Below are 17339 nucleotides of genomic sequence, written 5' to 3'. Positions count from 1 at the left end.
TGGCGAGCGGTCGCGCAGGTACTTGCCCATTTATGACCTATTTGGATAAGTCACTTGGAACCGATACACAAATAAGCTTTCAGTAGGCGTAAATTATAGTATTAATACAGATAGGACAGTAGCGTACTAGAAAATAATGTAGAAACATAACTTACCAAAAAGAAAAAATAAACCTACTGCTTTTGTTTTATAGTTAGTTTTAACATTCACTGTCATCATGGGAATCTCTATCACTATCACCAACATCAACAATTAGTTCTTCTGTTGGCTGTCTATTACTTGCTCACTGATCCCTATTTTTAAATATTTAATCTACGCCCCTGATAGGAATACTGAATAAAGAGGGCTGCAATCGTTATACCTAAAACTGCCTACTTTTTCCGCCGCGCATCCACGCCATTTTAAAATTTCCGCCAGCTTCCAGCGTCAGGCCTGTACCTACCTACATGGAGTGAAAATTGTCACGTAAATGCAGTAGTGCTTGACACAAGTTTATTAATAGAGTACCTAAACAATCGGGGCTTTTTATTTCAGAAAAGTGCATATTAGGTCAAATTACACAGTCTATTGGAAAAGAAAATGATATGGCTGGTGCAATGCTTTCTAGAGATATTAATAATTCAATATTGGTGAAAGTCACGACCAGTTTATATTATTGTATTAGGTTTTACATATACTGTTTAATTAATCAGTTAACAAATATTTTCGTATATGGCAATATTAGGCTATTGGAAGCAATATAAGTAATAGCAAATACAAAAATATGCACCTATCTACATTACAAGTTTAATAAAACAAGTATTCATGTTATTAATTACAAATAGAATCGTTGTTTGATAAATAATTCCCGTTTTAGAAAATGGCGCCTACTCGTTAAGTGTCACCAGTTGTATGCAAATTGTTTGACTGAAGATGATTTTCACTTTTAATTAGAAAAGAATCAGTAAATCGTTATCGGTGAAAGTCAATCTCTCATTCGTATTGATTTTGATAAGTATTAATATCATGTAGCAATTCCAATTATCGCTAAAGAAAACTCAGCTAATAATGCGCTTTTCACACCCATAAATTCACTTTCTTTCGCATATTGAAGGAAATTGAACCGATATTAATTCGATAATGACTTTGACTTATTTATAGGACATAAGTGTTATTTATAACCGACACTTCCAATAAGAGTAATTTTACGTCAGATGTTTCGCAGCGACAAGCTCTCATAGAAACAGCCATGTAATATATTAATAAATAATCTTTGTTAAGAAAACTTCCCCTATTTCCATTGTAAAATTCTGACTAGCTCGTTAAAACTTTGAAGATACCAGAGCTCATCAAAGTTTTGAGGAATCTTCAATAAAAGAATTTATAAATAAAGTTTTACAAATCTGTGGTGAACAAACAGTAAATTTAGGAGAGTTAGTATAAACTTGAAACCACTAATTCTTAACAAAAGATAGCATCCTTCCAGGAAATTCTAAAGGAAATTAAAATCATAAAATGTGACTTTCAAGATTTATAAAATGACCCGAGCATACCTACATTACTTACAATTAATAAAAATTGTTAATAATTTCTATTGATTTAATTCAATTAGAGTTTGATTAATTATTTGCAATATAATTTCAATTTGTTTAAATACGTTTTAAGGTAGAAACTTACTCTTTTCCTTCACTTAGTATCAGACTTTGCATCAAGAAAGCTGCGACAAACAGGATCGCCAGGAAATACTGAAAAGAGAAAACAATGAAGCTGTCTTCAAAAGGCACCAAAAAATAAATTATACATAGAAGCATAAGAAAAACAGTTAAAAAAATGGAGAGAAATAAATCCATTACTCAAAAGTCAATGCACTATATATCTATTCCAAATAGTTCAAAAGTTTTAGACACTGCCTATATTATACGCTAAATATTTTCATTACAGTTGCATACTTATTAGTGGTAATTTGGAAGTAGAGCGTTCATAAAAAAGAATGCGGGACGATCGGTCATACACCGCGCGCCATGGTAACCCATATAAATAAATGCATGTAAAATTTTTGCACTTACAAGTTCGAAGTCTCGAATACATACATTTTACTAATTCTTATCGTTAATAGTTTTTAATATAACGTATAGATAATTTAGACTGACATGAACCTTCAGACGCGCAGGACATGGGCCGCATCACATTCATATTGTACATTTAGAAAACTTTGATTTGGCTGTAATTCTATTGATTCTAGTTATGTGCCTTGCTATACAATCAAGGATGAAGCTCCAGATAAACAGTAAAAGCGGCCACTTTCTTTTTAAGGGAAAGAAATATAGAAATCAATTAACGGGCGGAGTTTTGACACTGCGCAACCCAAGGTAAAGAATCATGTCATTCTAAATTACCTCTACATGATTCTATAGGTGCAGAAAACTTTTTATATCGATCGATTAGAAATTAGGGATAGGAACTGTAATAATGTTTTTGAAAACTTTATCGTAGATGAAAGATTAAAATCAAAAAGTCCCTATCTAAAGACACCTCTTCAAGCACATCGTCCACTTCGTAAAGGAGTGGTTCCAAAATAAAATTTATTGAAAAAATCTCTTCCTGGTTCACTACAGAATCCTATAATTGAAATTATGGAAACGTACAACTTTGATTGAAAATGACAGAAAAGAACAACATCATCATCATCAACCCGAAAAATGTTGAACACGCACCCCCACTCATTCTTAACTCCTGTTCCTGCTTCTAAAATGTTTCTAACTAGACCACCATGTCCAAAAAGGTGTCCTACTCATTCTAATATCTTCTCATTTCTTCCCTTCTCAATTATAGTAACGGTATTTTTAGCATCCTCCTATAACTCCACATCTCAGACGCTTCTAACGCAGTACCTACCGTCCATATTTCACACTTTACAGAGCCATGCTCCAGGCTCTTACTAATTGTAAAACTGGTGAATTGTGACATACAGACGGACAAGTAGACGAACAAACTAAAACTATAAAGGATGCCTAGTAATCTATGAATCCTTAAAAATTTATACATTATCAATATTACTTATTATTTATTTATAACCATAAAAAATACAAGTAGATTGAGTTAACTAAAGATGACCTTAAAGGAAGTAACAATTTTGTCTATAATTTTAAAATATTTCGACAAAATAGTCAAAAAAAAAAACTATTCAACGCCCCACTTGTATATATTGTTTTATGTAATTACCATTTTTTACTGATTTTAAATTAGTTTAAATATTTTGTAATCGAAAACGCGAACTACAAACGATAAAAGTCATCTTTCACTTACCTTTTCGTAAGCCATAACCTTTATCTCACAACACTCCAGAATCGACTGACGGTTAAACTTGAATATATATGCAGATTGGTTGTTTTATATCAATTTAATAATTTAACAGAGGGGAAACAATTATCCAATGAAAGCACCGTCAGCTGCACAGCGTACATGATTCTGTAATTGACTCTTGTATTCTAATGGATTCCACGCTTCGGGCTATTTATTCATTCATTCATTCATTGCCCGACTGCATATCAACGCCGACGATTTAAACAAAAGCTCTGGCCAAACGAGAGCTTTTACTATCACTATCTACAACAAACAAAACTTATTACATACCTACATAATTATTTATGTACGGGACGATTCAACCAGTTCAAAGTAAATACCTTTGTAATTAAACTACAATAATTGTTTAAATGTGCTCGGTTTTATAATTTTGTTTTTTTAATAGAAATCTGTGTCTTTATGGCAGTTCAGTAGAGCAAGACACTTAAGAGATTGTGTGGTATTTCTTCTACTTCAGCCGGCAAATAACTGACAGACCGAATTCACTCTCCTTATAAAGACCTGACTGAAAGTTGTACGTCAGAACACATGTACACACATACATGTGTTTCTGTATAAATTAATTAATTCTATTTGTTTCTTTAATATATACATTTACTGCATTTTTCACTTAAGGCGATTCCACATTTCTGTAAAGAATAGGCAGGTGAGAATTCAACCCGAAGATCTTGACATTGAAAGTCTGCTGTAATAAATTAACGTACTCGCTAATTCAATATGTGTTAGTTAAGTATTTGAGGAGCTTTAACTCATTTGTTTATAACTTTGATAGGAGCGTCTTCGAACAAAAAAAGAAAATGAGAATTAGGATGGATTGCTTAAGAAGAAAGTTAAAGTTATTACACTTTCTTCCATCGATTACAATCAAGAAACTTTCGAAATAGTCATCCTGAGTTTTTCTAACTGCCGGCGCCTCTTATTAACTGGTGAAAATTTAATTGGTTTTCAATTTGTGGGAGAAGTTTAATAATATTTTCCTCTTAGAGGTTTTTACTACAGCAGTGTTAGCATTTAGCAAGGAGGAGTTAGAGACAACTTTAAATGAAACTGAAGCGGTATTGATAAAACAGTATTGTATGAAAGTAAATAAAAGTAAAACAAAAGTACTGTGGAGACGAAAAATTAGAAGAAGTGGCTAATTTTAGGTATCTAGGAAGTCAGATAAGTCAAAACTAAAGGAGTAATAGGGATATAAAGCAGAGGATAGCGCAAGGTCGAATTCAATAAATAGAAGTCACTTTTATGCCCGCAAACGATTAATCTAAAAACTCGAAAAATATTGTTAAAGGTGTATGTTTGGAACGCGGCGCTGTACGGATGCGAAACATGTAGGGGAGACCGGGGATGGTTGACTATAGGGGTAGGTAGACTAACTACCGAAAACTCGTCGACAGTGTATGAACTATGTCATCTGATCATAACCAAGCATTACATTTCGCGTCCCGCTCAGTTGTCTGAAGCGTCACATCGCGGTCGTGCGTTGTTTTCGAACACTGACATGTTTTTCATATTTCAATTACATAAGTAATATTTTGATATATTGTATTTTTTGATCTGATGCCTACTCGTTTTATGTAAATCATTTTTCTATTAGTCCTAGCGTTTAATGAGGGCACATTTATCATATTTCATATCTTATTTTTCAAGTCAACGGCAGTGTTTAGGCTAGCCATGCGATCAAAATTAAAAATGGCGTCTGGGGTTGGTAGACCAATTTTTTTCGGGGCTGGTTGAATAATTATTCAACCAACCCCAATGAAATATGTAGTTGAAAACAACACATAAATTAACTTTTTATTGGACTTTTAAATCGTTACGTGGCCAAATTAAAAGAAAAATTAGAACAGAATCCGAAATTGACGAGAGCAGAATTAACCCTGGACACAGTGGAATATATAAAAAATTGACAAATTTTTACTAATCTAGAAGAGGAAACTTTAGCCAGTTTATTTTTTAACAAAAGGCTTAATTATATTAAAAAAATGTTTAATTATTTGCTCCTTCTCATGATTTGACTCTTACTGGTACATGAGTCAACTTACCCCGGGCATATGGTCTACCTACCCCGGGCCAGGGGTAGATTGACTAAGATTTAATATTTTGTAAAATGCATTAAATCATCACTATTATACTAAACTAAGAACTAAATATTACATATTTTTATTAGGTTAATAGATTTTCTATCAATTAACATGCTTTTCTTGTCTATATACATTAAGAACTATGAACAATTCAGTAAAAAACTAGTCAACCATCCCCGGTCTCCCCTACGGTGGACGCGGAGAAAAAGAAAAGGTTAAAAGCGTTCAAAATGGGGTGTACAGGCGAATGATGAGGATACCGTGGATAGAGAAGGTTACAAATAAAGAGGTATTAAAAGGAATAGGCGGAATAGGTTGATAGGACACCTTCTCAGGCATGAAGGTCTAATCAGAGACATATTAGAGGCTAAAACAGGAGTTAAGAAGAGTAGAGGTAGACCTAGATTAGATTACTGCTCGCAAATAGTTCAGGACGTGTTATGTTCTAGTTTTAGGGAAATGCAAAGATTAGCTCAAGATAAGAAGAAGTAGAGGTGCGTGTCCAACCAGTCTTAGGACTGATGACCCCCGCACGTGTGAGCTGTCCAACCAATCTTCCGGCAGTCTTTTCTAATAAATGCCGAGACCTTAGGCTATTATGCGGTATGATGCATAATTATTTATATACAGGTACAAGTTCGTACCGAACCCTCGGTATGCGAGTAGGACCAGTCGTTGACGGATTTTTTTTAATAGACAGATATAATATCAAATTATTTGTAAATAGTACATGTATTAGGTAAACGTTGCTTATTACCTTATTAGCAATTTGAGATGGTATCTACAAGTGTAAACAGTCTAACACTGATAAAAATCTTTGCGTGAGAACAACAAGAATATTTGTAGAATCGGAAATTCCTACACACAATCGTATAATTTTCTTGTAAATACAATTATTATTACCGTTATTACCTATATTAGGTATATATAAGTAGTTGTCATTTATACATAGTTTTCAAAGCAGTCCAATAAAATTATTATAGCAAGAACCTCCAGAAGAACAATATCGTGTGAGCCATGTCAAATTCAAATTGTTTATCTTGTATTTTAAAACCGGTACTTTCACCATTTTTGAGTTACCAAAAGCTTTCTTGCAACCACACAACCCAATCGTCATTTACCATTAAATACTCGACGTCGCTGTTTTATGTTGCACTTCTTTTGATCTCGCTTGTACCACAATTCGCTGCAATCTATGTTTTAATCTTGAATTTGAAAACGTTCAGCACAATCAACAAAATTTTGGCCTATTCCGAAATATTCCACAACGTCTGTGTGATATCGATGTTAATGACGTCTTACATAGTAAGTAAAACAGTGGTACATGAATTTGAAATTATCGGGAACATTTTGAAATCAAAAACAATGCATGGCAAGCCAATGGGTTTCTGTATGAAACAGATAAATTCGTTTAAGCGATTCTACTGCACTGTTTTCAGTGCTGCGATAATATTCAATATTGTCTGGTCCCTTTATATAATTCAGTGTCCTTTAGAAATGTATGAAACAATTCATTCTACATTGGAAGTGATTATTCTGAAGGCAAGCTACATTGTCCCTTATTACAGTTTGCTCACGCAGTTTCTCAATCTTAGTTTAGTCCACGTGCTCCACGAGCAGATGTTTCTCATGTTTTCGAAACCACTAGTCAAAATATTAAAGCATCACGAAAAGTTAAGGAGAAATACAATTGATGTATTTATCGTTGGTAATGTAAAACAGGAGGAAATAATTCAAAAACTAAATGATTTGCCAAAGAAATTGCACGAATCCCTAGAATTTTATACGACTTTTAGTCATACCATTAAACTATATACCAGAACAAGTGGAATTGGAGTGGCAATATCTGTCGTGTCCAACTTGGCTATGTGGACAAGTTTTGCATACGTGGCCCTTCTCAGTTTGTTTTATGAATTTCAAACTCCTTTTAAATCTCTTTTCATCGTCAAGACAATTTGGAATGTTATTGCTGTAATGTTTTGCATCTATAATTGCAAAAATTTAAAAATTATGGTAAGTGGAAAATTTAAAAATAAAATATATATATAATCAGCTAATTATAATTACATTTATAAATAAAATTGCAAGGGTACAGTAAGGTACAATTGTAATGGCGCAACTGAAAACGTTGAACTACTTCTACAGTTACCATTTCTTCATTTTAGAGATTAAGTTCTTCAAACTATCTAAAGAGCACATTTGATGAAGTATTTTCAATAACACAAACAAAACACTGAGCGAAACAGGACATTCCTTTGTTATATTTAATTGGTAGTAAAGTTAACAAAAAAGCTGCAAACTTTTTCAGATGGCTCAATATTCAACTTGTTTCATGAATTACTAAAAATTTTAAATCCTTACCCTAGACAAAAATTTTCAGTCTCTCTCCAGTCTCTCAGAATCATACAGCGTCTCTGAGAGCATCTCTCACAATCTTTCACAGTCTCTCAGTTATTGCCTAGGTATTTTTATGGATCTCTTACAGTCTCTGTATGAAAGACTCGAAATTCAGATATTCGAGTCTCTCATGGAGAGACTGAATTAATAAAACTGAATATTGAGAGACTCGAGTCTCTCGTAGAAAGACTGGGATCTCTGAAATATGTTCAACTTAGAAAATTTTAACCATGCCTATCGAGACACCACTTATTGAGAGATTCGAGTCTCTCTTTCAGAGATTCGAGTCTCCCGTTCAGAAACTATATACGAAATGAGGATCTCTCTATGAGCGACTCGAGTCTCTGGTTAAACCGTTTTTTTAACAGTCTCTCTCAGCGACACCAGAGAGACCCGATGAGTGACGGAGACTATCCACTTATTGAGAGATTCAAGTCTCTCGTTCAGAGATTCGAGTCTCTTGTTCAGAAACTGAATGCGAAATCACCACATTTCTACGGTAAAAATTTGATTAAGGGTTGCAAACTACAGTCTGGTATTAATTTTTATTTTTAAAGTTTCACTACAACTGAAATACACAAAGTATTGCAACTGATTTGAAGCACTATACCTGTCTGAAGGAAGAAAGTCGATAAAAAGCAAAAACTGGCATACTTATTTTTGTTTATAAACAAAAATTCGTTTGTCTAAAGTTTTTAAACTGACCCCACTGGGGTGTTTGTTTTCAATTACTTCTTTCTTTTCAGGTAAATGATCTCCTATCATACCTCTTTCGTTACCCTTTTAGCCTGCTTTCAGAAGAAGAAGCGAATTTAGTAAGTACTTATAGTGGTTTTAAACAGTTTGTTGTCATTTTAATAATACTTTCTGTAGTTAGAAGCCGTTATTTTAAGTCTCATTTATAGAAAGCTTTCTTACAACGTTTCCAATATAGCAGACGTGAAGGCAAGCTTTATATCCAAAGTAAGTATAATTTTATATTTATAATTCGTTTTATTTATTATGTATTTTTAACGAAGAAATATAAAACTTTCGTCAGTGCTAGGTTGAAATATATTTAAATTGGCATTGACTTAAAAAAAAACAATCTATTTGACACCAAAGTCCACCTGAAAGAAAAAATTACTATAGGCACAATGTGTACAAATTACAAAAACATTTACATAAATACAGAACCCTTTTTATTTAATTTGTTCAAAATTAATGGTAGATATTTAAAGTCGATGGCAAACAAATGAACCAAAGAGAAAAATTCTCCACACTCAAAAACAAGTAAATTTTGTACAATTCATTTGAGACTTTTCGATCTTCATGATCTTTTAACTTTGCGCATATAAGAGGGAAGTTCTTTTCAGGACCTGAAGAGGGTCACTTTGTTACCGAAAAATATTTTAGATGTTTTGTGTCGCATTTTGACGTTAAAGTTTGAGCTACTTAGTATGTTCGATAGATATTAGATACTTACTGACGAAAATTTTATTTTTCCTAGTAGATAATAAGGTAGGTACTAGGAAAAGGTTAGAAGCGTTCGATATGTGGTGTTATAGGCGAATGATGAGGATACCATGGATAGAGAAGGTTAGAAATTGATAAATTATTAGAAAGAATAGGAGAATAGAGGACTCTATGGAAGTCAATAAAAAATAGGCGAGATAGATTGATAGGACACCTTCACAGGCATAAAGGTCTAGTCAGATACATATTGTAGGCAGAAACGGGAGTTAGGAGGGGTAGAGGTAGACCTAGATTAGACTACTGTTCGGAAATAGTTAAGGATAAGGGGTTGTTCTAGTTTTAGGGAAATGCGAAAATTAGCTCAGGATAGGAAAGAGTGGAGGTGCGTGTCCAACCAGTCCTAAGACTGACGACCTTACGATAATGAGTATTTAGTCCCGAATTTTTCTAGTCAGTGCCAATTTTTTGACGTGACAACATCTTATAATTCGATAGAGTCGACTGCACGCACGAAAAAACATGACTCATGCGGTGTTACCTCGCTCTGAGGCGTTCCATTTAAGGCTTGAAGTGCAAGCGAGAGCGCGGAACGAGCGACAAAGAGGCACAATCGGCCTCCGCGTTCGGCAGCATTCTCTATATCCATACAAAATATCTATCAAACAAATAAAATTAAAATTTTCTTTTGAAAAATGAAACCATTCTATCAGTATTTTCTTATGACGTTGTCACGTTCAACTATCGTCAGTAAACCGACTTTACAGACAACCGATTTTTTTTAAAACTAATTTTTAAAATCGACATTCTCACTCGCACGGTATAAATATCCTGCACTTTTCATTTGATACTAGCTAGGAAAAGGATAAATTCCACCTTACGTCTAAGTATCTGATCTATTTATTTGTTTTTGCAGGTAACGGCACTATCAATCACGTTTGTCCTAGTAGCTCTGCAGTTCTATTCACCTTACTCTAGCTGGAAACCATCATTGTAATTGTATTAATTTATGTAGTTGCTAATGTATGCTAATGTATGTACTCTATATCTATTCCCTGTATATGTTTATTGAGGTTGCAAGTGTGAAAAATGCTGTAGAAAATATTTAGAACATAAAATTTGTAACTCTCACATCTGATGTTCATTATTGTAATATTGAGCAAATAATGTAATCCTATTGTTTCAAAATACACTGATTAATTCACAAATACAATCGTAACTTATTATTTATTGACTTAAAAATTAAAATCTCTTACATATGCTAGTGTTACGAAATCTTTAATTTTGGTGTTTAATAAAATCAATTTGATAGTAGAACTTTACTATTTGTGGTGTCAATTTACCTACCAATTTCAAAATGGCTACCTTTACTTTTTTGGTTGGAAAATGAAGAAGTTGTAATGAAGTTTGAGAAAATGTTCTTTAAGTCATCCTAATTAAAAGTCTCAATAGTGTTTATTATTGCTGTGTAAAACAGTAGAAACTTTTTATATTTTTCTATTGTACAATACATATTTCAAGTACTATTAAAAAAAAGAACCCACGTCAGACCTTTTCAGCAACAAATATCTCTAATATACTTCGAGTCATCTAAATTGGGGGCTCATGCAATAAAACTGCCAACAATAGATCGCCATTGCTCATACCTAGGTGCAGTTACAACTTCATGGCACCATTCAAACGAAACACGTTTTATATTCGGTTATATACCTGTGAAGTTCAAAATAGTTTAAAAATTCGAAGGAGTGTATTCCACTGCTCTGTTTTAACGAAATATAAAGAAATATGGAAAATGCCCAGGTAGTACAATATTTTTTTTGAATTTCAGCTACTATGGATTATTGTCCCTTAATTTTATCCCTAAATAAAATTCGGGTCGTCCTGCTTATTTCTGACGATGTTAGCCATTCGACAAAACAAGCTTAAAATTCTTCCGAAAGTTTTATTGGTTCAGCCGCCATTTTAGTTGGCTCAAAGTTTACCATATATACTTTTAGTTTTATTTGTCATATATTTTTATTGATTGTAGATTACAGAATATTCTTGCTGTACAAAAATACATGCACCACCTTTAAGCATGCATTAAACAATAATTTCAAAAATTTATCTACTATTAAATCTACTCATCGAAAAGCATAATTTCCATGCAGAGGATAATTTTATATTTACTCAGAAAAATGAGCTTTTGTTTGTCAACCTAATATTTCTATGTTTATATTGCGCAAATTGTTATACATTTCAATGTTTGCAGACGATAAATTGAAACAGATATCAAAATAATCAAGGCAACATTCTCCAAAATAAAAATCGTGTTTGCTATCAGTTACCTAACAACTACCCCATATGCAATTGATATTTTTTCCCAATGTTAACAGAATGGTTTTAAATAAGCAAAATACAAAAATGGAACCGAAAAAAGTATCAAGTCCGCGGCCATTTTTATACGGTCCAGATCAAGTGGAAAAAAAGCATCTCTGTAAGTGTTTTGAATTATTCCTTACGGTTAATCGAATAATGGGGATAAGTGACATTACTTTAATAACAAAAACTGATTTCTTTAAATCATCAGTACCATGGACCATTTACATCGGATTTTTTACAACAGTTTGCTGCTTTTTCGTTTATCTGAATGTGATTCGATTACGAATGAATATTGGAAAACCTCTTCCCATTCTTTTGCACGCTTTCAGTGACGTAGTATTCTCAATATTTATAGTAGCGCTGTCCCTTATCAATCTGCTACGTTCGAAACATTTTGCAAGAGTATTAAACTCATTCGTAAAAATTATTCTAAAGGAAAAACTGATTTGCGACAGTGGGAAGAAGAAGTTACGAATGGTCCTTATTTATGACGTCATATTTATTGCATTTATCTTATGTTTACAATTCGTGATATTCATTGTCTTCAAGTATCGCTATGACGTGCAAGAATTCGATAATGGATCGATCGGAAACCATTTTCTTCAAACAGTTTCACTTACATTTTATTGGTTCACCAGCTTTTTTTTCGTGTTATTCTCGTTTTGTTTGGCTTGCTTCGAAAAAGCATTGATGAAATATTTGGATTTTACATCCACTAATCCGAATATCAACATTGATATGACGAACAATAGATGGAAAGCTTTCGGCATAGTCAACCGAAGCTATTGTGATTGCGACCATGACATTCCGCTTGAAATAAGATGCCTATCGAAAGCTCAACGAATAGAACATTTGAGATACATTCACGAGAGCATAATGTCTGTAATTTATAAAATAAACAAATGTTTAAATCCGCAATTGTTTTTCCAACTAACTGTTGAATTAGCTGTTCTTGTTGTTAAATGGTACGAAGTTGTTGTTTACCATACATTAAACACATCGTATCCGCCTTCACTTCTGGTAAATGTCTTTAATTGGCTTTATATCGTTCTTCATACTTTCGCATTAATTATATTTTTGAAGAAATCTCAAGACCTGCACAACCTGGTGAGATTCAAATCGTTCTAAATGATTTTGCTATCCTCATAATGTATATGTTGTGTATTTTAGATCGTTGGCCTGAACGAAATACTTCACCAGTGCGTTTTAAATTCCAAAACGTACGAAGAAACCATCCAATTTAAAATTTTTATCATTAAAATAGGACAGCAGCGCCCTTTTACTGCAAACGATATCTTTGACGTAAATTTAAGCATAATCGGCCCAGTTGAGTATTTACTAACAATTTTTTGTGTGTTTCATTATCTGATGCGTTTTTCTTTCAGATTTTTGCCAACATACTTACATACGTCCTTGTGGCACTGCAGTTCAACGTAATGCCGCACAAAGAAAATTAAACTAGTAACATAATTTATTTATTTGTCTAACAAAATATTTACAATACAGCTTAACAATGGCAGTAGAGAAACTATTTACAAAAGTAATCACATGAGCACAATTGGCAAAGACTATCTATCTCCTTCCCATCCGCCTCCGCCTCCGTGCCCGCCGCCGTAACCGCCTCCTCCTCCAAAACCACTTCCTCCTCCATATCCACCTCCGCCTCCATGCCCTCCGCCGCCTCCATATCCACCGCCGCCACCGTAACCACCTCCGAATCCGCCACCGCCGCCGTGACCACCGCCATTTTCTTTTTGAATAATAATAATTTCTTTTCCACCGCCTCCGCCGCCACCGTGACCTCCGCCTAATCCTCCGCCATATCCGCCACCCCCTCCGAATCCTCCGCCACCTCCGTAGCCACCTCCACCGCCGTGATGATCATCGTGGCCTCCTCCAAATCCGCCGCCACCTCCGTAGCCTCCTCCACCGCCGTGATGATCATCGTGGCCTCCTCCTAATCCACCGCCACCTCCAAATCCGCCGCCACCTCCGTAGCCTCCTCCACCGCCGTGATGATCATCATGACCTCCTCCAAATCCACCACCACCACCTCCAAATCCGCCACCTCCTCCGTATCCGCCGCCACCATGGTCATCATGACCTCCTCCAAATCCAGATCCACCTCCAAATCCACCACCTCCTCCAAATCCGCCACCGCCGCCGTGGTGTTCATCGTGGCCTCCTCCAAATCCGCCACCACCTCCAAATCCACCGCCTCCTCCATAGCCGCCACCACCATGATCGTCGTGGCCTCCTCCGTATCCAGTTCCACCTCCAAATCCACTACCTCCGCCAAATCCGCCACCACCATGGTGTTCATCGAGGCCTCCGCCATATCCGCCACCACCTCCAAATCCACCGCCACCTCCGTAGCCGCCGCCGCCGCCATGGTCGTCATGACCTCCGCCGATGCCAATTCCTCCTCCAAATCCACTGCCTCCTCCAAAACCACCTCCTCCTCCATAACCACCGCCTCCGTGTAGGTCATCGTGGCCGCCTCCGAATCCACCACCTCCTCCGAAACCACCACCACCTCCAAATCCACCACCACCGTGGACTTCTTCAATTATAGTAGCACCTCCTCCATGTCCACCTCCATATCCTCCACCACCTCCTCCTCCTCCTCCATGGCCACCTCCTCCTCCATGGTCATGGATCTTTATAATCTCTTTTATCACTTTCTTTGGTTCTGGTGGTTTGAGATGTATTTTAATGTGGACACTGAAATAAAAACGTATTATGGTGTGAATCACAAATAAAATAAACCTAGTCATAGATATGCAACTAGTCACTTCTGTTGTAATTTTAGCAATCTTCTTATTAAACACAATAAAGAAATCACTATGCTCATCATTTTACTGCAGTTTCTCTATTTTTTTATTTCCTGTGCCACAATTTAACTGATTTAATTGCAAAAATGTATTTTTAATTATTTCACGTATTTCTACTTACTGTTCTTTTCCAAACGTTCCGTATGTCGAATGGACGATTGCTAGTGCCAGAAGCAGCACCTAAAAGAAAGCACGAACAGTGAAATTAACAAACAATACCACTATACTTCGAAAGAACGGAGAAACTTACAATAGCATTTCGATTCATCGTGACAACTAATCTACTTTAGAGGTTTAGGATCACCCACGTGGAGTTCGACCAGCGATCCGTAGGTGAAGTGTATCATCTTTCCCGAAATGTGCGGTTTTATAGACGGATTTTCACTAGCCATTCGCACGCTATTACACCTGATAAAGTTCCCAAACGGTGGGAGATTCGAAGCTGGCCGTGACCCGGGAGGTTTGGAACAGTGAAAGAAGAAAGTGATCGCGACCAGTTTTGCACTTGAACTTCCACAGCCGCTTTCGTCTTGGTCGAACATTAACCATACACACACGCACACATACACCATATATACATACAAATATCATACGACAGATGCCACACGGAATATTATTATTATTACCATTATTATTACTATTATTATCGTTGGTGTTACGTGTATGCCGCAAGAAAGTAATGCCGTCAGCCGGTCTTGTTCAATACTCCTTTCACTTGGATGCAATCGAGTTGTAACCCTTTAATGATTTAATGTTATTCTTTTCTCATCGCATTCCTCCGGCCCCCCGCATGAGCTCGGGAAAGAACTTTCTCGGTAAATTGCCTGAAGTTGTACGACGTCGAACAATACTCTTCTTCGTTCTTGCTAACATCCGATGCCCATCAAACGCATTTTCGTTTACACAGAAGAGGTCACATTCTGTGTTTCTTGCAGTGTTTGGCAATTTTCACTTAATTATCAGGAAATGCGAAATTACCGGGTGTATGAAAACCTCTACGAATCAATGAAGATAAATCCAATTACCGTTAGACCATTTCAGCAACAAATATTTCTAATATACTCTGAGTCATCTAAATTGGGGGCTCATGCAATAAAACTGCCAACAATAGGCCGCTTTGGCTCATATCTAAGTGCAGTTACAACTTTATGGCATCATTCAAACGAAACACGTTTTATATTCAGTTATATACCTGTAACTACAAAGCTCTAAATAGTTTAGAACTTTAGAAAAATGTATTTAACTATTCTGTTTTAACGAAATATCGCAGATGCCCAGGTAGTACAATATTTTTGATGAATTGAACTGCAAAAATTAACTCACTAAGGGTTATTGTCCCTTAATTTTTTCACTAAATAAAATTCGGGCCTTTAGCCATTCGACAAAATAACCTTGTAAATCTTCTAGAAGTTTTATTAGTTCAGCCGCCACTTAAGATGGTTCAGAGTTTATGTACTTTCAGTTTTATTTGTAGTATATATTTTTTTTATTATAGATTACATAACAATCTTGTACAAAAACACATGCACCACCTTTAAGCATGCACTAAACAATAATTTTAATATACCGGGTGTATGAAAACCTATATGAATCAGTGGAGATAAATACAATTAGCGTCAAATAATGATAAAAATAACTAATAAACTTGCACTTCATGCATATGTTTTATAATTATATTTTACTTCTTCAAGAGAGACTGAACCCGAGGTTATTTAGTCAAAGCCCGAAACATTGTTATGCTTCAACCTTTGGGTTGTATATTTTTGATTAATCCTTAAATAGACTAAACTAATCGATCAAAAGTTTTTACATCTGCATTAAAAAGGTAGCGGAAAGTTTAAGTGAAAAATTCCGTATTAATCTATCACATCGGTCGAAAAATAACCGAAAAATTGCCTCAAGCAATGGAAGACGTCTTCACAAACGAATTTGTGTTCTTCCAACAGATTTGTGAGTGAAAGTGAGGTATTCAGGTACTAATAAATCTTTAAATGACGGGGAAATGGTCTTTATTACAAACCAAGAGCGTTTATAATGAGAAAAAGATAATTGGCCTATTAAGACATTGTTAAAAAATCTTCAGGAAGCTTAACATNTTTAATGTTATTCTTTTCTCATCGCATTCCTCCGGCCCCCCGCATGAGCTCGGGAAAGAACTTTCTCGGTAAATTGCCTGAAGTTGTACGACGTCGAACAATACTCTTCTTCGTTCTTGCTAACATCCGATGCCCATCAAACGCATTTTCGTTTACACAGAAGAGGTCACATTCTGTGTTTCTTGCAGTGTTTGGCAATTTTCACTTAATTATCAGGAAATGCGAAATTACCGGGTGTATGAAAACCTCTACGAATCAATGAAGATAAATCCAATTACCGTTAGACCATTTCAGCAACAAATATTTCTAATATACTCTGAGTCATCTAAATTGGGGGCTCATGCAATAAAACTGCCAACAATAGGCCGCTTTGGCTCATATCTAAGTGCAGTTACAACTTTATGGCATCATTCAAACGAAACACGTTTTATATTCAGTTATATACCTGTAACTACAAAGCTCTAAATAGTTTAGAACTTTAGAAAAATGTATTTAACTATTCTGTTTTAACGAAATATCGCAGATGCCCAGGTAGTACAATATTTTTGATGAATTGAACTGCAAAAATTAACTCACTAAGGGTTATTGTCCCTTAATTTTTTCACTAAATAAAATTCGGGCCTTTAGCCATTCGACAAAATAACCTTGTAAATCTTCTAGAAGTTTTATTAGTTCAGCCGCCACTTAAGATGGTTCAGAGTTTATGTACTTTCAGTTTTATTTGTAATATATATTTTTTTTATTATAGATTACATAACAATCTTGTACAAAAACAC

General features: G+C 35.2%; 1 long non-coding RNA gene across 1 annotated transcript; it reads right to left on the bottom strand.

Annotated features, from left to right (window-relative positions):
• Positions 1 to 14286: 14286 nt before the first annotated feature.
• Positions 14287 to 14792, bottom strand: LOC108732743. The gene is made up of 3 exons (XR_001937137.1): positions 14718 to 14792; positions 14589 to 14647; positions 14287 to 14357 (listed from the first exon to the last, which is right to left on the bottom strand). It is a non-coding gene; the product is annotated as an uncharacterized LOC108732743 (long non-coding RNA).
• Positions 14793 to 17339: the final 2547 nt, after the last annotated feature.

This window comes from Agrilus planipennis, unplaced genomic scaffold (assembly GCF_000699045.2).
Source record: "Agrilus planipennis isolate EAB-ADULT unplaced genomic scaffold, Apla_2.0 scaffold61, whole genome shotgun sequence".
NCBI lineage: Eukaryota > Metazoa > Arthropoda > Insecta > Coleoptera > Buprestidae > Agrilus > Agrilus planipennis.
Note: the sequence above shows the minus strand (reverse complement) of the source record. Positions and strands in the feature narration are given on the sequence as shown.